Source organism: Camelus bactrianus, chromosome 20 (genome assembly GCF_048773025.1).
Source record: "Camelus bactrianus isolate YW-2024 breed Bactrian camel chromosome 20, ASM4877302v1, whole genome shotgun sequence".
In the NCBI taxonomy this organism is placed as follows: domain Eukaryota; kingdom Metazoa; phylum Chordata; class Mammalia; order Artiodactyla; family Camelidae; genus Camelus; species Camelus bactrianus.
Genome location: NC_133558.1, coordinates 218052 through 239094, shown reverse-complemented (window position 1 = coordinate 239094; position 21043 = coordinate 218052). Strand labels below are relative to the sequence as shown.

Here is a 21043-nt window from a genome sequence, read left to right as displayed (position 1 = left end):
GAACAAACAGCTCCAGTTGCCGGCAGGCAGCACTGACATGTTTTTGGTAAAAATACCAGAGAAGCGTTGCTCGTGACTCAAGTCTACCCACAAGGAAACATGGAATAAGCCCCGTGAGGGGACACTTCACAGAGCACCAAGCTGGTGGTCTCCAGGAGTGTCCAGTCCCTGAGGACGGCCAGGCCACCCAGGCTGGAGACACAGCAGGCAGCTGTGGTCCCGCGGGGGGCCACCGTGGACGGGAGGTGGCCGTGAAGAAGGCCTGCAGTCTGCCCGGAAGAAGCCCTGTGGGTGCGACCTTCGCAGTCTCGGCTGCTGTGCAGCAGCCGCCTGAGATGTTACTATTCGGAAAGCTGGGTGAAGGGAAGGCACGTGGGAATTCTTCATACTGTTTTTGAAACTTTCTATGAGTTTTAGATTATTTAAAAATGAAAAATTATGTTTAATTTTTAAAAAGGAAAGATAAATAGAAAACTTTCAAATCACTGTATGTTGGTGAGGAATTAAAAAAGCAATAGAAGTAATTAATCTGGGGGGTCCACAGCGCAGTGAAGGGTAGATAGAAAATGCAAACCAAGAAGGTAAAAATGTTTTAAATGAATTAACACAATGTCAGGACTAATGTTTTCAGATACAATAGAAGCTCAGGTTGGAACAACAGCAAAAACTCCATCTGCGTGGCATTTCTGGGCCCTGAAAGATAGAGATTCATAGGGATTGAGAGCAAGAGAATGCCAGACCGAAAAAGGAGGATGCTGTGGGAGTATCGATGAGGAGAAAGCTCGAGGTGCGAATCTGTTACCAAACAGGCTTTAAGGCAAGATGTGCTCAGGAAGACAAAACTGGCTCTAAACTTAGGAGCACTCAGCGCAGCCTCGGAACGGTGTGGAACCTGCTGGAGCCCACAGTCCACACTCACTTCTCTCAGCGTGAGCAGATTAAGCAGGCAAAATAATTGTAAACATTAAAGAAATTTTTTGAAAAGCACAATTAGAACCCTTAACTTGGCAGAACTATAAGCATCAGTCCGAGGCCTGACCGCAGAGGGGTGGCGGCGAGCCGGTGGCAGGTTCTCTGACCTCAGCAGGACGTGATCAGAAACCAGCCGTAGAAGGTAACTTTTAAAACCCAATACATGTGTGAAAATTTTAGGACAGATTCTGAAGAACACTTTGATCAAAAAAAAAAACAAACCATCACAAAAATTAGAAAAAATCAGGAGCCGAACAATAATGAAAAGTTTTGCACCAGAACATGAGGTGCAGTGGAGAGAAGCTTCGAGGAGAAGAGAGACTGGGCGTGAGTTGGCCCAGGGAAAGCAGAGAGGAGAGTAAGAGCGCAGAAAGGACAGGAGAGACGCAGTGCGGACAGCCAGCAGACGGGCTGGACACGGCCCTTGGAGCAGCTGCGAGGGGCGGGCACGGCCCCAGGGCCCGCGAAAGACAGAGCCAGGTGCGGGAAACCTGAGTCAGTTCTTAAAAGCAGGATAATTCTTGGTCACGCTGAGGCCCTGGATCTGACAGTCAGTGGAGAACGGCTGCCATCCGAGCAGGTCCTCGCCGACGGGAGCAGCGCCCCATCCCGGCCGGGACTCGCACGAGACCTGCACCCTCGTCAAGGAGAGTGTTGTGGGAGGGGAGCAGACGGACGGAGGGGTCCGTGCCTGACAGCCCTGAGTTGCAGCGTGAAGCGCCAGTGTGTAGAAGGTGACGTTTCAAATGACAAACGGGTTTCGAACATGTAGGCCCTCATCAGAAGCTTTGAAAAAGGCGAGTGTGATTAAGAAAGAGCAGTGTGTTGCCTCCGCTGGCGTCTCACAGGTAAGGAGGTGCGTCCCGCACTGTCCCCGTCGCCCAGTGCTCCGTCTCCACCTGCCCCTGGGCACAAGCGCTCTGGTTAGTCTCCTTGTGAAGGAGCCGTGGGTCCTGTCTGAAGGCTGGTGTCCACGGGTCTGGGAGGCCCACCTGGTGACCAGGCACGCTGTTCCAGCACAGACCCCCAGGCCCTGCCCCTCGAGGGCTCAGAGCACTTCCTCTGTGGGCCCCGCCCTGCGCTCACCTGCATGAGCGCTGTTCTCTCCTCCCCCGACTCCCTGGCATTCCTGGGTTTGGAGGAATTGGATGCACCACTCAGGACTCCAAGGCCATGAGCGAGAAGCCACCGCAGCTGGGAGACGCCAGCAGAGCCGTGGGGAGCGGGGGCCTTCCCAGGGAGAGGACAGGCCCCCACACGAGTCCTAGGAGGCAGGCCTCCGGCGAGACCCCCTGCCTGTCACGGGGGCTCTGGGGCAAATGCAGCCGGAAAGATGACACAGGTCACTGTTTAGGAAATGTGCTCAAACTTAGTCATTTAGCTTATCCATGTCCAAGAATCGTTAAGGGCCCTGGCCCGGCCCGGCTGCGCTGTCAATGTGTGGACCGCCTCGAGGGGCTCCTGCTCCGCAAGCCCCTGTGGGGGCCTCAGTTGTCTCCTCAGGTCCACATCCGCGAATCCGGGCAGCCCCACGTGGCTTCTGGTGCAGAGTTGCCAGGTTCTGAGCCTCCGCCACCCTGGCCTTGTTGGCTGGGCCCCGGGAAGGCTGGAGGGAATCGGCTGCGAGAGGCCCGAGACAAGCTCGTGCTGGGCCAGATGCTGGGGGCCCGGGGGCAGAGCGTCCGTGTTGTCGGCTGGGCCCCTCCCACCGCACCCTGGGTCTGACAGAAAGGAGGGGCTCGGCCAGTGCAAGACCCTGGTTCTCCTCTCCTCGCTTTCAGGCAGGTGGGGGCTGGGCTGGGTGGAGGGCTGACTCCCGCCCTGTGTGTGGGGCCCTCTCCAGTTAAGCCCAAGGCGGGGGGTCAGTGCCCAGTGGTGCCTGCACAGGGGCCCTCCCTCCCTCTGCTCCCCGCCGACCCCGGGGGCCGGGCCTCGTCCACTTCATCCCGGGAAAGCTCAGTGTTGTTTCATCTGTAACAAAACCCACACACGCTTTCATTCACAAAAAGTTTCTTTATAAAAATAGACAACACAGTTGCTAACTCACCTCACAAATGAAACTGACGTACTCTGGGATATGTCAAAACACAAACACAGTGGGTTCAAGAGCACAAGAGAACAGGGGCCCCGCATTCCTTGTGGGGAAGTGTCCCCAGGGCTCAGGACAGACGCCTCGGAGCCAGGGAGCAGCACCAGCTCCAGCCCCCGGGTCGGACCATCTCCTCTTCCCCACGGCCTGGTTAGCTGGTCCCCGTTCGCAGCACAGTCTTACATCTTGGTTGAAAAGACGCCGTGAAGACCAGGTTGCACCATCTGCTTCTTAGATGTGAATCTTACCGCCTGAGTTGGGTTTTCTGGAGAGCTGAGTGAAACATCAGGTGGATCAGAAGCCCTCCCTGAGCTGGGGACCAGCAGGAGTTCCGGGCAGCCGATCCTCGACCTGAGGGGTGACCAGGCCCCTCGCTTGCCTGCAGTTAGACAGGCCAGATTCCAGACCCCCATGCCCCGTCGTCATTTTGTGGAAGTTTGTAAACTACAAGGCGCCAGGGCCATTACCGCGGCATCAGGCGGCCGTCCCTTCCCACAACCACCCGCCACGAGCTGGTGCCTTCACCCTCTCGGCCAGGGGAGCAGTCCAGGCTGCAGACCGTCCACCGCCCCAGCCCCTCCCCTGTGCCCACCGTACCCCACGGGGCTGCACCAGACATCCCGAGTTGCGCGTGACATCGCCCGGCCGCTGCAGAGGGCACAGGAGACGCCCCGTTCCGGCTGAGAGGCCTGTGTCTGCAGGGCTGGTGCCTCCACTCACACAGCTGCGGGCCATCCCTGGGGGTGCAGTCGTCGGGGAGGCCAGCGCGAGGCGTGCGGGCGCACCTGCTGTCTCTGCGGGCTCCCCTGAGCCCCGGGATATTCCAGAATAAATCACTGGGGGAGAGTTTGAGGACCACTTTCTCAACCTGCTGGAAGTTCAAGTGAGAAGGGCCACCGAGGAGATTCTGGGCAGCTCTGCATCTGGCACAGGCCTTCAGGGCAGAGGAGGTGGTTTGGGAAGGGAGTCAAAACCCGCCGCTGGCTCGCGGCTTCCAGGCATCCCTGGGCACTTTGCGGCAGGCCAGCCCCTACCCCGCTGCCCCCTCGCCGCCAGCTCTGCAGAGCCCATCCCCGCCCCCGGCTTCTGGTGGCAGGAGAGGAGGTGAGAGTGGCTGCACCGCCCCCAGGGTGTTTCTGGGAGGCCTTCTCACCCTCCGTGAGGGCCACCCCAGCTCCATGGGCCTTGCTGGCGCCTGGCCGGTGCTCAGGCGACCACGAGACCTGTCCACCTGTCACCCTCGCCTCTGCCCTCAGGCCACACGCTCAGCCTCCCTCCTTGTCAGACAGCCTTGCCTTCTTACTGGTCCTTAGGCTCGACCCCTTCAACCTCTAACCCTAACCCTGAAAATGACCTTCGTCCCCCCTCCGGTGGCAGGTCTACCTCGCAGCCTCTCTTGCTCTGGGGGCTTTAGTCTTTGTCACATGGCCCTTTTCTCTGCGTCCCAGGCCCCAGCCCACCCCACTAAACGCCACCTCCATGGCTGTGATGGCCAAGATGCACCCACCCCACTAAACGCCACCTCCATGGCTGTGATGGCCAAGATGCACCCACCCCACTAAACGCCACCTCCATGGCTGTGATGGCCAAGATGTGCCCACCCACTTCCCGGCCCCACAAGTGTCGTCTGGTGAGTGTGTTCACCACGCGGTCCTGCGGGGAAAGCCCTGTTCAGACACACGTGTAAGACTGTCCCCCTCAGGCTCTCACTGAATATGGAGAGCAGTGTGGTTGGTGGGCATGGTCCCCCCCCCCCCAACCGGCAGCAGCGGGGCTCCAGAAACAGCTCCACGACGTGGCCCGGTCCCAGGCTCGCGCTCACCACCCTCCTGCACACACACTTTCTCACTGCTCCCAGACGCGCCTCCATGCCTCGCGTTTACCGCCCAGAGGCCCGCCTCCCCCTGCGTCCCCGACGAGCTCCCGCTTCCCCATTTCAGCCCTTCCGGGCACCCCTTCCGAGCACGTTGTCCCTCCGGCCAGACTCCCTTCCCTGTGTTCCCAGACGCGCTGTGGACGTTTCCATCCCCGCTGCTACCGTCTCGCCCTGGTGTCGCCTTCGCTCTAGACTCTGAGACCCTGGAGCGCAAGGTTCTACGCTTCCATCTCTGAATGTCTGTCAGTGTCTGGCACTTTGGCACGAAGTGTTTTAATTAATATGTGGATGAATAATATTTGTCTTCAAGTGTTTGAAGAGCTGTCACGTCGAAGATGTATTGAACTTATTTTTAGCCTAAACATGTGGGTTTCATGGGTAGAAGTTACAGGCGGACCAGCCCTCCCGGCACAGAGCTGGGCGGAGGTGGGCTCGTGGCCCTGGGCCGTGTGAACGTGGGGAACGGGCCGGAGGAGCGCTTGGGCCAGGCGGTCCCTTCAGCTCTCAGGGTCTGTAGGTTTAAGAGGCGACTAGGTCTTCAACGAAGGTGGGTGCTGGAATGTTGCTGGAGACAGAGCAGTGAGAGGGAGGGACCCCAGGAAGGCCCAGGAGGCGTCAAGGAGCCGCTCTCCCCTCGGGGTGGGTGGAGCAGAAGGCAGACCCCCCGCGGCACGGGCAGGCAGGGACCACTGAAGACGGGGCTCCCAGCCGGGGGGCCCCACTCAGCGCCAAGTCGCAGGTGCCACCACTCAAGGACTTTGACCCTCACGGGCAGCAAAGGCAAATGTTTGTTTGGAAGCGGAATGAAACCCAAACGCAGCCCGGCTCCTGGCTGACCCCACGCCCCACGGCAGCGGTGATGGAGGAGGTCAGCCCGCTTCTACACGTGATGTTGTCCTTCAGCCAGGGTCCGAGACACACACGGGACCTGAGGGGAAACCTTCCTCAAGAAATCAAACGATCAGCAGACCATCCCCAGAGACACCCCGGGGGGAGGAACGCCACACAGATCACTCGAGAAGCCAGCGGAGGACACGAGCGCGGGGTGGAAACAGAGGTCCCCGTGCAAACGTTAGAAACGAAAACACAGCATCGGGAGTGGAGTCACCAGCGGGCCTTTAGCAGAATGGACGTAACTGAGGGAAAGGTCGGCAGAGATGATCCAAAGAGAAACAAGGCGGTGGGGAAACCTGAACAGGGCATCCGGAAACCGGGAACAGTGTCAGGTGGTCTAACGTCCTTTCTTGGAGACAGAATAGGACAGAAATAGTGAAGGGATGATACCTGGAACTTTTCCAAAATTAATGAAAACAACAAACCACAGATCCAATAAGCCCTGAGAACGCCAAACAGGAAAAATACGAACGTAATTCACGCACACACACCTGTGCACTCAAGCCAGTCCCTTCCAAACACAGGCAGCCAGAGGGAAAGCAATACTGTGTGCAGAATCACAGACGGCGTCTCCTCCCACGCTATGCGTGACAAAGACGGGTAACTATCCTCAGTCCTGAAGGAAGTCACCTGTCCAGAATTCTGTGCCAAGTCAAAGGATCTCTCGAAAGTGAGGGGGTCGAGTGCAGATGTTTTCAGATAAACTGAAGCTGAGACCATTAATTTCCAGCCGAGACTGAGAGGCCTCACAGCAGACCTGCACTGCAAAAAAAAGCCGAAGGAAGCTTTTCAATCAAAACATGATACCAGGTGGAAACTGTTACCTGCACGTGCACAGAGGAGCACTGGAAATTGTAAAAATGGGACTATCTCAGAAGTTTTTCTTACTTTTAACTTTTTTAAACGGCTGTCTACACCGTTGTGGGGTTTACAAATGTAGAAGTGAGACTTGTGACGAGAGCCCGAAGGAGAGAAGGGAGCTGTGTGGCAAGTCCTGGCTCCCGGCGCCTGGGACTGAAGGGGGCAGGCGCTGCGTCAGAGGCTGTCACCCCCGGAACTGGTGGGCACCCTGCTGGAATGCGGCTCCGGCCCGGCTCCCCCAGGTCGTCCGCCTGTCTCCCCCGAGCCCTTGGGGGTCACTCTTGGCTGGTCTTTCTTTTGTGCCCACATGCGTTCTACTAGCGGATATTGTTCATGTGCCTTAAAATCAGGTCCAGAATCTGCCCTGCTGGACCTTGGACTCTGCAGGCGCCTCTTGGCCACCCGGCCTCCACGTGCAGCCCTAGTGACCCCTCTCCGGGGGGGGCTCAGGGCCCTCCTGGCTCCCTGCTGCACCTCACGCCTATCACCAGAGCTGCCCCTCTGATGTCACCCCAGCTCGTCCAGTCCCTTCCTCCATCTGGAGCTTTCCTGCGGGGCCAGTCTCTCCTCCTCCTCCTCCTCCTCCTCCTCTGGGAGCAGGCTGCACCTGAGCGCACCTGCCTGGTTCCCCTGGGGGCGGGCGCCCCTTGGTCGCTCATTGAGTGCTGGTTGGACACAGTCACTGAGACTTAGGGGCCCGGTTCCCTCACTATAGAGTGAGCCGCTCATCAGATTCCAGGTTCCTCTTTAAACACGAGTCTCTAGAAACGCAGCATGTTGGTCGGCAAGGGCCATGGGCACTGAGTCCAGGGGGCGGCTCAGACACAGGAGGTTTAAGGCCACTCAGTCCGGAGGCCAGAATCCGAGACCCGGGTGCGAGCAGGGCTGCCTCTCCCAAGGCCACCCTCCTGGGCACGCGGCCGCCGTCTCCTCCCCATGGGGACCTTTGTCCGCGTCCCCATGTCATCCTGGATCGGGGCCCAGCCTGGAGACCCCGTTTTACGTTGATCACCTCTCAAGGCCCGGCTCCAGACACAGCCGCGCTCTGAGGTTCTGGGGTTCAAGCTGCAGCAGACACATTGGGAGCAGTTCTGCCCACGACAGAGGTGACCCTGCGGCCCAGGGTGGGCCTGCGAGGCCACCGGAGGGCACTGGTGCCGGGCCCCCGGGGCAAGGCCTCAAGGCCGTGGCCCAGGAGAGGCGCGGCTTTGATAACAACATTGAAATGATGGCAGGCGGTTTCAAGATCGCTGTGCAGCCCTTCCGACTCTGTTCATTAGAGATTTTCCAGTAAGCCTCCTTGTGAAAATGGGTTTTCTTTTTTCTCCCATCGCTTGCTGCCCGATCACAGCCCCCACGGGGAGGAGCCCGGGCTCAGCCCCGACGCGGGGCTGGCAAGCAGGCCTGCTGTCATCCGCAGGCTCTTTCCTCTGGTCTGTTGTCTTTCGCTCCAGTTTAGATACAGGCACGAACTCGGTATGTGACTTCAGAGGCAGCGTGGTCTCCAGGGCTGCCTTCCAGGGAGAGGAGGCCGGCCCCACCCCAGCCGTGGTGCTGGGACTGCGGCCCTGCTCGCCCCGTGGTGCAGAAACCGTCACCCGTCACCAGCATAGTCACCCTTCTCCCTGCAGCCCCTCCCCGCAGAGAAGGAGCTGTCACCTCTGGACCACGGAGCTGGCTTCCAGCCAAACTGCCGACGTCACTGAGAGTCCGCAGGACAGCAGTGCTCCAGCGATCCCCGAGCCGGCACACCTGCTGTGTGCAGAGCGACCCCGGGCCAAGCTGCCCACCCCGCGGAGGAGACAGGGCCCTGGGTTTCCATCCCTGCAACGGCCCAGAGAGCCGGGCGGTGAGGCCCCCTCCCTGGCGGGCGCCGTGGGTTTCCCCAGCGCCTCCCGGGGCTGCCACAGCCCCCCGCCTGTGTTCCACTGGGGGCTTCTTGTTTCTTGTAAAAGACGAGGTTAGAGTAACCTCGACGCCCTATTCCCTCCTCTCGTAAACACAGCAGGGAAATGCCAGTGACACAGGCCGTCCTGAAACCACTTGTTTTGAGCTGCAGTGGAAACAGCACTTCCTTCCCCTGAGTCAGGCCGGTGCCGCGCACAGCTGCCTGACGCAGCCAGACACGGCTCCATCACTGTTTCCACTGCAGGGCTCGTGTTCCCGGGAGCCGTCAGCCGTGGGTGGTCGTGTGTGTGTGTGTCCTGTGCTGTCCCAGAGATCCAGTGGGTCACTGAGCAGGTTGGAGGGGGTGGGAACAGATGCCCCCAGCTCCACCGCCCAGGATGTCGGGCGTGACACCTCGGTCCTCGGTCCACGGTCCCCGGCCCACGCCAGCACAACCACGGGGCCGGGGTGGGGCAGCAGTGGCATCGGGGCCCCCGAGCCTCCCTGTCGTTGTCACTGGAACTGGCGCGCCCTCATGTCCTGCTGTTCAGCTCTCTCCCCCCAGAGCCTTCCAGATGCTGCAGCCAGAACAGCCCCCCCCCCACCAGCCCCACTCCAGCCCCCCTGCTGCCGAGAACAGAACAGGCTGCCACCAGGGCACCCTCCGCTCGTGCCCCCTTCCTGCCCGCAAGGCGCCAGCTCTCCTTCCTCCCGAATGACATCTGCTCCTGGGGCCAGGGCGGCCAAGGGCTAGGGTGGGCAGGCGGAGGCCCCGAGAAGGCCGTGGCTCTGGCCAGGCGGGCGGCCGGGCCTGGGAATCAGATGGGGAAGGGTTTGGAAGCCCAGGCCCAGAGCCTGAATGTGCAGGTCCGGGAGTCAGGGAAGCGAGAATTGCCATCTGGGGCGGGAGTTAAGGGATGAGTTCCAGGTATTTCCACGAAAGCTATGATTCAGCTCCAAGCCCACAGAGACCCTCCAGAGGCCCAGGTGACCCCAGTGTCCTCATGCCCCCAGCACCTGGGTCCCCCCTTGAGGGGTAGCCTTGCTGAGGACCACGGCCCAGGCCCCCGGATCCCTGGACCCACATCGGGGCCTGTCCGCTCCTGGGAGCCCCGAGGGCCTGCGGCCCCTGGGAGCCCCGCCCGAGTCTCGGGCCCCGCTGCCGGCCGGACCTCGTCAGGGGCGAGATGTGTCCAGCCCACCGTGGCCGTCTTCCCTCCGGTCCCTCCCATGGGTTCCCGTGACGGCTTCTGGAAAGGCCCAGCCCGGGCTCCTGGGTGAGGCCGTCCGCGCCTCACGCCATGTGTCCCAGCAGCGCCACAGCACCGGCCTTGAAACCACGGAAACCAGGGACCTGGCTGTTTGTTCACAGTGATTCGTATGAAACCCTAACGTACCATCCAAACTCTGAAAAATCAGAAAGAGAACAAAACAATCACCACTGTCACCTGAAGAGGAAAAACCAGGGCCTCGCACAGCCGCCCGCAGGCCCGGCTTTTCCATCTCTCTGGGCGACGCAGCCCCACTCTCTCTGGAGCCGCCCCTCGTTTCCTCTCACGGGCGTTGTGGTTTCGTCTTTGATTTCAGGTTCATTCACGTTCATTCAGCGCAGCGCTGTCACGGGGATTCCCACGTGCCCACCTCTGGGCCTCAGCGCGGCCTCCGGGCTGCCCGCCCCGGGCTGGGCCGAGAGGCAGGAGGCCGGGGAGCCACGGTCCAAAGCGAGCGCCCTTGGGTGGCCGGCGAATGGATGGAGCCAGAGGAGGCCCAGCGGGTGGGCCCAGTGTGGGGGGCAGAGCTCAGGCCCCCAGGGACACACGCGCCTTAGCAGGAGGCGAGGGCCAGGCCTTCCAGGAAAAGGCAGAGAAGGCAGAGGTGAACGGAGGGAGGGGCCCGGGCAGGAGCAGACCCGCCCTGGTCGCGAAGGCAGCAGTGCAGCTGGGTAGCTGGGGGCCATGTCCCAGCCGAGGGGTCAACTGAGTCCCGGGGATTGAAAGTGTAGGAAAAAAGAGCTTTGGTGGCAGAATGGGAAGCCCTCCCTGACGGTCAGAACCGTGAGAGGAGGGGGGTCCTGGGTGAGCAAGACAGTGGGGCTCGGGTGAGGGCCAGCCCCCCTGCCGCTGCCTGTGGCCCCGCAGCCCCTGCCCGACGAGGGCTCCCCACTGCCGCGGCCCCTCCCCCACCACCAGCTGAGCGTGTCTCCCCCAGCCCCTCGTAAACGTCCTTTCACTCACGCTGATTTATAAAATGCAAGACAGGTGCTAAAAATGAAGTTAGCAGCACTTACGGGTGAGTTTGTACCTGCTTCATCCCAACAGCGGCGCGCTGCCCGGCCGGCTTCTCCCGACGCTGCGAGTCCGCTGCTCACAGACTCACCGGCCGCTTGACAGCAGGTGGCCCCGCCACCAACTCCTTTTGTGTTGTTCTTCAACATGTAAGTTTGAAAGGTTATAGACTTGAAAAGCAGTTGCTTACGTAGAATAAAGAATTCCCATGTTTCCGCCACCCGGCTCCCCGAGTGGAGGCTACGCTTGCCTGCTTCTCTGCCCTGCCCCCGTCTGCCTGTCGGTCCCTCTCTGTTTCTCGCTCTCTCTGCACAGTGTTTCCCTGAGCTGTTTCAGATGTGGTACCCCCTCCCAACAAGCTCTCACGTGTCCCCTGCGGTCACAGACCCAGGCACTCTCTGCGGGGCCAGGCACAGTTGTCCGCCCAGAGAGTCAACAGCACGTCCTCCAGTCGGCTCTCCAGACGACAGTCCGACGTCACCAGTTACAGCGTCCTTGATAGACCTTCAAGGACACCTGGCGTGTTGTCTCTGGCACAGGGTGGGGTTGGGGCCCCGCTGGATGTTGGGTGGGGTCCCCTCTGCTCCAAGAAGCCCTGACACCTCACCTGCAGGTCGTTTTTCTAGTGAAGTGTCCTTTCCCCCGTGACCCCATCTGTGTCTTGTCCTGTATGCAGACATGTTCTCTGGTGCAGGCATTCAGCCCAGACAGACCACCCCACCTCCCAGGAGACCCCAGAGGTGCAGGCAACCAGGCCCTCCGGCTCCCAGGAGGCCACTACTGGTCTTTGCTGACGTGAGGCACAGAGACGGCCTGCCCTCCGCGTCTGGTCACGGCTGCTGGGAGGCGTCCGTGCAGGCAGGGCTGCAGGAGAAAGGGTGGGGCAATTGGGCACCATCTTCACGGCCTCTGCTGTGGAGGGAGCATGTCCCCCGAGTTCGTGTGCTGGGTGGTGTGGTGTCAGGTGGGGCCTCTGGGAGTGATGAGGTCGGGGTGGGGCCCCTGCGACGGGACGAGCGTCCTCAGGAGAAGCTCTTTGGAGGGGACATATGAGGGCACAGTGAGAGGACAGCATCTCCAGACCAGGATGAGAGACCGGACACCAGCCTGGCCAGAACCCTGACCGGCACCCTGACCTTGGCCTGGCCTTCAGAAATGTGGGGACAAATGTCAGTGTCTAAGCCGGCCGGTCTGCGGTGTTTGTTACAGTGGCCGGGATGGACCGAGACGCTCTGACCAGGAAACAGAGAAGGGCCACCCCTGCAGGTCGGGGCACAGAGCTGGCCGCAGAGGTGGAGCTGGGAGAGACCAGTGTGGAAGGGGCATTTCGCAGGCTGGGCAACGGAGTGGGAGCCGAGCTGCCCGAGGGCCTCAGGTGGGACCCCACAAGTGGGCTCCGGCTTTACACCCTTCGCCCAGTAATAGACCTGCCCACGGCGACCGAGCGAGGGTCTGCTATGTCCCCAGATGCCGACGCCGAGCTAAGAACGGTGGGCGTATGTCTAGAGGGAACACAGGGCGGGGCGCAGAGCGAGGAGGTGGGGGCCCTGGACCCCCTACCCTGTAGGCAGTGTCCCCACGTGTGGCCGCTTGGGGTATCTGCAGGGGCACCTGGGATCAGGAGCCACAGGTCGTGGGGAGGCTGTGGGCAGGTCCCACTGCAGCAGCTCCAGGAAGGGCTGGTTCACGGGCAGTGTCTCTACGTGTGGACGGCAACAGTGGAGATGGTCCTGCACCTTTGGGGACGGCCTGGACCTTGGCTGTGAGGGGTCCTGCCTGGGGCAGGTACAGTGGGGTCCACCCGCAGGCCCCCACTCAGTCTGCTTTCCAGCTGCTGGTGGTGCAGGGAACAGAGTTTCCATGGAGCGATTTCTACCGGCTTCCGCACTGACCCCGTCACGTTGCCCTTTGGAGATGGGCACCTGCCCCAGGGAGGCACCCGGGGGGATCAGGGTCACCTGCTGCCCTCCCCCCACCTTCCCCCACCTCACCCCAACATTCGCAAACAGGGTGTGATGAAGGCCAGCCCATTTGTAGAGGCCAGCCTCCTGGAGTCTGGAGGGGCAGAAGGGCCTGAGAGGCCAGGTGGCATGTCCAGAGGTGGACGCAGTGCAGACAGAGAATGAAGAACACCCTGGGTGCAAAGATAGACCTGGGGCTTTGACAAATCTTCCTCCCCCAGGTAGCACTCCCAACCTTTCACCCCGGAGAGAGTTCTAGAACATGGCTAACCCTGCCCAAAGCTTCCCCACCTACTTGAATGTAGGTGCCAGGGAAGGGCACTTGGCCGCCTGACGGGAGGTGGGGGGACATCGAGCCTGTGTTGCCCCTTTGTCCTCACTGCCCCTGTGGCTGGTGGACTCCCGGGAACTAGGGAACGCTTGCCACCACGTACGTCCTTGGGCTCCTGGGCACACGGGCCAAGCCTGGGTCTTCGTGGCCTTTGTGGTCACGTGGTGGAGGGAGGCAAGGAGTGAGCCTGGGCAGGGACTGGAAATGCCCCCTTCCCTCGGACAGTCCACCACCCGTGGGAAGGGCAGTGATGTGTACACGGACACACAAGGGAACCAGCTCCTCCTGTCTGCTGAGGACCCCTGTAAGTCCAGGAGCCACCCTCCTGAGCCCAGGGCAGCCAGGAGGGTTGTTGCCCCTCGGAGACTCCCGAGAGTGGCGCGTCTGGCTCGGTGGGCATTGCGGGGAGGCCACCTGCGCTCCCCCTAAAACCACCCTCATGGTCTCAGCCTCCATGCTGAGGTGGAAAATGGTATGTGCTGCCAAGGCCGGCACGGTCTGCAGCCTGTGAGGCCAGGAGCTGGGGAGGGGTCGGGCGCCCGCGGGGGCCGCAGGGTGGAACCCGGGTCCCAGGACCATCACGGCCTCTGGAGGAGGAGGCCCGATCCACCCGCAAGCCACGCAGCACACTGCAGGCCCTCTGAGACTGTCCACCTGGAGGGGACACGTGTCACCTCCCCTCACATCTCCTTCATCCAAGCAAGGGGCGTGACTGTGCTCACCTGCAGAGTAAGTGGGGAGCGGATGGGGGGCGGGGGGACGGACCGCGGGGTGATGCCAAGGCCTCTGAACCACAGACTGCAGTGGGCCTGAAGCCCCACCTGGGGACACGGGCCCACAACCGCCTGCCCAGTCTCGTCCCACTGGTCCAGGGCGTCCTCCCTGACAGCCAGGTGTGGAGCACAGACGAGCAGCCCCGCAGGAGGCCTGTGTCCGGTCTCTGTCGGGGAGGAGGCTGCACCAGCTGGACGCTGGAGAGGAGCCGGGATCTGCACGCTCAGGGGACCGCGCCAGGTTCTGGGGCACAAGTGAGTGACGGCAGCGTGTTCTGGGCTGAAAAGTGCTGGACAAGGACCAGCACTCCTTGCTGCCACGTCCAGGTCGCAGGCTGCAGAGCTCGCTAGCAGGGCACGTGCCCCCGTGCGCCGGCCTGTCTGGAGGAGCCGCTGCGAACCCGTTTCCACGACGGCTCTGTGACCACCCCGACCCCGGGGCCACAGGGCTCACCTGGGAAATTAAAGTTCCTGTGTTTTCTAAGGTTGTGTGATGTTCTTTGGGGCCTTTTTCTTTTAATGAACGTGCACAGGAATCTAATTTTCAGTGCAGCTCGAACAGTGGGATGTATTTGGTGCATTTGTATCGGGAAATACTGAGGGTTTTCCTGGTGAACCCCGGTGACTGTAAACAACACAGGCTCATAGATGTTTGATACAGTTCTTAATTGATTTGCACAAGATGTTTGTGTTAAATAAAAAGTTTTCTAAGCATATGTGCTTTAAAACTAATTTATTTCTTGGTGTCTTGCCTGGGACTTTTTCCAAAATAATCCTAGGGTGGGGGTAGCGGAAGGGTCACAGACGAGCAAGACTGGCCGCCAGTCAGGAGCTGCTGGAGCTGCCATGAGTGCACGGCGGGGCTTGGAATGCAATGGGTGGTTTAAAAGCCGCTTTATTTACCCTTTGAGCAGACAAGGTCATTTAAGGTATCAGAGCAATTCCTGGAGCTGCTCTCAATAACAAAATGAGGTCAAATGCTATGGAACTAAGAAGAGTTTTTGCATTTTTTTTACAGTTGGTGAAAAATTCAAAGCCAGCGAGCTGAGTGGGACCCGCAGGCTGTGGTCTGCAGACCCTGCTGAGGTGGAGACATGTCTGAGACAAAAAGGAAGGCGAGAGGCCCCCGGTGGGCACAGCAGCCCCATTCTGGGGGCCCAATCTGATCAGACATGAAATTCCAGTTTCCATGAGTGGAGTTTAGTGGGGCCATGATCATGGGATTCTTGCTGTCTGCCCTCCGACGCCCTCCCAACCCGGTGGAGCCGGGGAGTTTGCAACACAGATGGACGGACTATTCTCGGTTTTCCCTTTAGGCCGCAGGGCCAAAGACGTCTACCATCTAGAACGTCTCAGAGAACGTCTGCCGCGCCCCGAGCTCCGAGTCCTGTGTGTGTGTGGATTCCAGCTCCCCCCTCCTGGAGCTGTGTCGAGCAGGCGACAAGTTAACTGCTGCAAACAACAGCTACTTGCATGTCGCTTTGGTTATCGTCCTCAAAACAGTCTGAATCCATGTCGGCGCGTCCCTTTATTGGATGTTCCTAGATCTGCCTCCTTGCAGAAAGTGCCCCCAGAACCTAAAAACCTGGTCTGCCCCAGGTGTGCGGACTCCCCACCTCCCACCGGATTCAGGCAGCACCTGGTCTCCCTGGCTGTCCTGATGCCGCGGGCAGAGGACTCGGCCACGGCCCTGCCCGGACCCTGGGATGCAGGGCGGGCTCTGCCCAGGGTGTCTGTGTTCCTCACTGCCGCCTGCCAAAGTGCCTGCCTCAAAACTCGACCAAGGACACACCCTTGAAGGCGCCCGCCCCCGAACAGGCCGGAGGGCGTGTGGCCTGTCCTCCCTCCCTGCTCACATTCCTCTCATTACCCATGAACTCCACTCAGTTAAAACTGCCTGTCTCCAACATGAAGAAAATTCAGTCCTGGGGTGCTGTGGTCTGAATGCCCCAAACTCGTGTGCTGAAACCCTAACCCCAAGGTAATGGTACGAGGGGGCTTCACCTCATGGGGTTGGTGACGCCTCGCCCCTTCTGTCCACCCTGTGGGAGACACAGCAAGACGACTGCCCACAAGCTGGGAAGGGGCTCCCAGACACCACGTCTGCTGACACACGGTTGTGGGCTTCAGCCCCCAGAACCAAAGCCCCGGGAGCTGGCTACAGAGGCCCAGGCTGACTGAGACGGCGGGAGGGCGGGAGTGTGAAATGGTGCAGCCGTGTGGAAAACAGCAGACAGGCTCCTCAAAAAATTAAACGCAGAACTACCATGTGGCCCAGCAATTCCACATCTGGGTACAAGCCCAAAGGACATGAAAGCAGGGTCTCAAAGAGATACCTGTAACCCCACGGTCGTAGCACATCCGTGCACAGTGGCGAAGAGGTGGAAGCCACCCAGCGTCCACCCACGAAGGCTCGGTGGATGAGCAGTGCGGCCCACCACTCAGGCTTGGAGAGGAAGGCAGTGCTGACGCCTGCGCCAGCGCGGGTGACTGCGAGGACGAGACGTTCAGGAGACGGGCCCTTGCAGAGGACAGGCTGCGGGACAGACCATGGGAGTCCACTCACGTCAGGCCCGGAATCATTGGCTCCACCAGCTGGGCTGTGGCTCCAGGGGCCAGGGGGGCCTGTGTTTAATGGGGACAGTCTCGGTTTCAGAGATGAGACCTTGGTGATGGTTGAACTGCCGTGTGAACGAACTGAAGGCCTGAGCTGCGCCCCAGAAAGTGGTCGGTGGGCACGTCTCACGTTCTGTGCATGAAGCCCAGTCAGAGCCAGCACCCGCTTCCTGGCCGCCTTCCCTGGGCAGGACGTAACACACTCTCCTGAGTTTTCTCAATAGCTGCCGATGAGACTGATTTGGGGAGAGAGCCAAGTATTACTCAGGGTCCAGTCAACACAGTCTTGAGTTCAGAGTCACACGCAGCAGTGACCCGGAGCGACTCGGAGGCCCTCACGAGCGGCCATCGGGCAGCGTCCCTGAGGCCGGCAGCCTCCCGGCGGGGGCCTCTGGGGCCAGCACCCTGCCCCCGCCGCCTCCCAAGCCGGCACGTCGGCTGTGGTGCCTCATGAAGGAAGGCTGCTTTCGTTTCTCTTCATGACACAAAGTTAATCTTAATCAAAAACAAATGAGGCCGCTTGCAGGCAAACGCCCTTGTGCATCGGCTTGTGCCGGCGACTAAGGCCAAGGCTTTGGGGGAAACGCACAGCGCTTCCAGTGGCTGGATAGCTGTGCTTGACCGGGCGTCCCCCCCCCGTGCACGCTGACCGTCGAGCCTGCGGAGTGGGAGGGGAGTCACTGCCCCGGGACCACGCGTCTTTGCGTGCCTCCGCGGCCCCGCGCACTGGGGGTCTCACGGGCAAGCCCCCAGCGTAGAGGACCGACCGCACAGCACCAAAGGGCCAGCATGGACTGAACATCCTCCATTTAGAAGCCCCTTGGCCGGTTCTGCAATTAAAGCATTTCTCATTCCACTTATGAAACATTCATTCTGAGTGTGTGTGGTCTGAGGTGCTGTGCAAACAGCCCATCTGAGGTGAGCTACCTCTGCCCACGGGGTGCGATCTCCAGGGCTCTGCCATTTCCCCCTTCCTGGGAGAGGCAGAGCCTGGCAGCTTCCAAGCCCAGCTCCCCTGCCCCGAGCTCCTCTTTCCGCACATCTTCACGAACCCTCAGTCCACCCTGAACTGCTGGCAGGTCTCTGGGGATGCAGAACAAACAGGACACAGCCCACAGCCCCGGCCACCCCGGGGCCCAGAGAGAGGAGAGGGCGTTGACTGCCCAGGGCCCCCGGCACCTTCTAACCACGGGCTCCCACCAAGTCTCGGGGGCCTGGCGGGTGGGCAGCCAAGGAATGGAGTGAGTGCAGGATTTTGGCTTTTCTGTGCTGAGGGTGCCTGGTGGGGGCTGTGGAAGGTTTCCAGGGCCCTAGAATTTTGAAACTTTGTCCAGCAAGAGAGAAACTCCATGGGAAGAGCCAGGGCCGTGAGAATTTGGTGGCAGACACAGGAACAGCACCAGGGGCGCACTTCGGGGCGCCTGCCCTCCGCCCACTCCCCGCCTCCTTCCTCACCCCACGCCGCCCTCACCACGCACCGGTGGTCACCACCCCAGCACGCGGACGTCCGGGCCCAGCGCTGGGCCCAGCAAAAGTGGCCTCTGGCCTCAGCTTCCACGTTTACGGAAAAGCGAACAAACTGCCTGACGCCGCAGGTGCCTTCCCACTTCGCCCCCTGTGGCTTCCAGGTGCCCCGACTCGGCCCCCTTCCCTCCTGACCCTACAGCGCGGGGGCTCGGCAGAAGCTGTTGGCAATGTCAGCGGCTCTCTTTTGTTTTCCCTCTTGAAATTTAGGTCGGCATTTCTAGGAATGTTATCTATTAGAAGAACAGAATTCTATGACATTCTTCCAAAGGGAAAATGAATTTCCCGAGATTAGAAGCCGCCAGAAATATGTACTTCTGATGTAGTTTAATAGAAAAAAATGTACATTCAGTAAAACTCACTCTTTAAAAAATTTTGATTGAGTTACAGTCAGTTTACAGCGTTGTGTCAATTCCTGGTGCACAGCACCAGCTTCCAGTCACACGTGAACCCACATACATTTGTTCTCATCGTTTTCACCGTGAGCTGCCACAGGGTCTTGTGTTTACCTCCCTGTGCTGTACAGGATAATCTGGTTTCTCTGTTCTACACGTGCCTGCCGGGATCTATAAACCTCGATCTCCCAGTCTGTCCCTTCCCACCCACCTCCCCTCTGGCAACCACAAGCTTGTTTTCTATGCCCGTGAGCCTGTTTCTGGTTTACATTTACGCTCATTCGTCTGCTCCGTCTCCTCCTTCTCCTTCTCCTCCACATGTGAGCGACCTTATGTGGTGTTTTTCTTTCTCTGTTGGCTTACTTCACTTAGAATGACATTCTCCAGGGACATCGATGTTTCTACAAATGGCATTATGTTGTTTTTTATGGCTGAGTATTATTCCTTTGTATAAATACACCACAGCTTCTTTATCCAGTCATCTGTCGATGGACATTTAGGTGCTTCCATGTCTTGGCTGTTGTAAACAGTGCTGCTGTGAACATCGGGGTGCAGGTGTCATCCTGAAGTAGGGCTCCTTCTGGACACATGCCCAGGAGCGGGACTGCTGGGTCATAGAGCAAGTCTGTTTTCAGTCTTTTGAGGAATCCCCATACTGTTAAAAGTCACTCTTTCTGACGTGCAGTTCTCAAGCGTCACTTGCCCAAACTCCCTCGTCCTCGCCCCGACATCCGCTGATCTGTTCTCTGTCCTGATCATTTTTTGACTTTTCCAGGATGTCCCATAAGTGGAATCATATAAGAGGTCGCTTTTGAGTCTGGCCTCTTTCACTTAAAAAAAATGCGTTTAAGATGAATTTATGTTTATGTGACGGTAAGTTTTCCCTTTTTTGGTTCGACACCTGGTAGTGGGATAGTTCGGACACGGGGTGGTATCTGCTCGACTTTGTAAGAAACGGCCAAGGAGGTTTGCAGACTGGCCTTTGCACCTGCTCCTCGCCCTCTCCCCCACGACAGACGCGAGTGTGGGGCGGTCTGCGTCCTTGTCAGCGTGTCTGTCGTCAGGTTTTTCTTTCTCATCTTAGCCGTTCTCACAGGCGTACAGACCTCGTTGCAGTTTGTTTGAAGTTCTCGGATGACCAGTGGTGTCGAACATCTTTCCAGGTGGTTGCTGGCCGTCCGTACACCTTCTTCGGTGGAGGTTTCTTTGCCAGTGAAGGCCCGCCTGCCCCCACCTGTCGCGTCTCCGAGACTCGGCCGCGGTGCTGAGCTTGGCGGGTGTGACGTCCATGGGTGTGTTTGCGCACTTGCTGCTCACGTGACAATCTGCAAACAGCACAGCTGCAATGAAGATGGAATATTCCTGGAAGCCCCGGTGGAAAGGAACATCGCCGTCAGTTTTAAACTCTGTCTTCGAGCCGCCGCTTCCCAGGGGCTCCATGGCAGGACGGTCGTGTGTCCGAGCTCTGGCCCCTCGGGCCTTCCTCCTGCAGACTGTCCGTGGATGGGCTGGGCGAAAAAGTAACCCCTGTGGACGGTGTGGCCGCACCAACCACCTCTCTTTGGGTCTCTGTTCCTGCTCCCGCGGGAAGGCTGGAGGCAGCGAGGCTCCCAGGCCCCCTCCTCCTCTGCCGAGATGTTCGTTGTAGCTTGTTCAGAAAGACTCGTGTGACGTGGACGGTGGGGCGGCGCTCCCTGGGGCCAGGCCGTCCGTGCATTTGCCTAGTGAGCAGGGCAGGAGGGCTAAGCCAGGACGTGGAAGCCTGAGGCCCCAGTGCTGGAAGACAGCCCCCTCGAGCCCTGTGCTGGGGTCCAGGCCACGGTATTGGGAGCAGCATGTGTTTCAAGGCTGCTCTTGGCGGCAGTGACGCTGGAGTGAAGAAGGCCATTGCTTCCCGGTGGATGTGTTGCCCCAGGAGAGTCGTGAGACCAACTGGGTGTCCCGTGTGGCCCCATGGTGCACATGGGCCCCGGCTCCTCCATGGCCGAGTCAGCGTCGGCTGCATCCACCTCCCCGCAGCCAGCTGGTCCCCATTCCTGTCCTTATTCTGTCTGTTTGTCATCCTTGTCCTCTGCCTCCCCACACTTCTGTCTTCTCGTTATTGGACTTGGTTTGACTCACCTTTCAGTCTAGTAATTGGTCTGTGTTGGCCTCCCCCGTGGACGGACGGTGAAGGAGGGCTGCTGTGCACTGTTGTGCAGGTTGTCCACTGCACAACACTAGGGGCGCCGTACCCCTCCCAGTCTCATGTCTGTGTTTGTAAATATACATATACATTATATTTGTACATTTATCAGTACCACGTCCTGGTTGCTGGCAAAAAAAAGGCTGTAAGAAAGAGGTACCTGTGCTAATTTGCACAAACTTCCCATCAGGCTAGGGATGGTGCTGATTGTAACCACCTGGGGCACTGACACTGTCTTCTTTTTAGGGAACAGCCTTTACCTTTCCGGGCAGCTTTAGGTCTGCAGAACACTTGCACAGGGAGCACAGAGTTCCCATGTGCGGCCCCCACCCCGTCCCCCTGGGAACCGTGTCTCTGCAAGCATCAAGCCCCGTACCCAAGCCCACCCAGGACC

General features: G+C 59.5%; 1 protein-coding gene across 5 annotated transcripts in view; it reads left to right on the top strand.

The window, feature by feature from the left end:
* The window catches only part of EXOC2 (exocyst complex component 2), a 142848-nt gene extending 125432 nt beyond the window's left edge, over positions 1-17416 (top strand). For all 5 annotated transcript variants that reach the window (XR_012500855.1, XR_012500856.1, XR_012500853.1 and 2 more), the window contains 4 exons: positions 8324-8541; positions 8845-13885; positions 14029-14184; positions 14948-17416. The gene's annotated coding sequence lies outside the window, so the exon portion shown is untranslated. The remainder of the gene's footprint in view (positions 1-8323; positions 8542-8844; positions 13886-14028; positions 14185-14947) is intronic.
* The last annotated feature ends 3627 nt before the right edge of the window (positions 17417-21043 follow it).